The sequence below is a fragment of the Montipora foliosa genome, chromosome 11, assembly GCF_036669935.1.
Source record: "Montipora foliosa isolate CH-2021 chromosome 11, ASM3666993v2, whole genome shotgun sequence".
NCBI classification, from domain to species: domain Eukaryota; kingdom Metazoa; phylum Cnidaria; class Anthozoa; order Scleractinia; family Acroporidae; genus Montipora; species Montipora foliosa.
In genome coordinates this window covers 54340214-54340602 of record NC_090879.1, presented here as the reverse complement: position 1 = coordinate 54340602, position 389 = coordinate 54340214, and positions in this window count along the sequence as shown.

Sequence of the window (389 nt, the reverse complement as noted above, 5' to 3'; positions counted from 1 at the left end):
AATAGTTAATATTACTACCACATTCTTAACACACACATCTCCTTTGTTGAATACTTTTAAATAAATAATGTAATGTTAATCTTGTTTTTATTGGTATTGCAACCATCATTGTTGTTATTATTTTTATTATAATAATGACTATCATTTTGTTATCATTTCACCAAGACATACGTTCGACTCCTCGCACACGATGCCCACAGAAAGGTGTTGACGAGAGCTCAGAAGCACCTGAAAATAATTTGTGTTTATAAAGAAAGTAAATGACCAGTATATCATATAAATCACCCTTGGTCGAAACAGGGAAATATTAAACCCTAAGACTGTGGGCTAAGGCTTGTTTTGATACCCTACTGTATTTAGGATAGTAATATTTAATAAAATTCTAATTT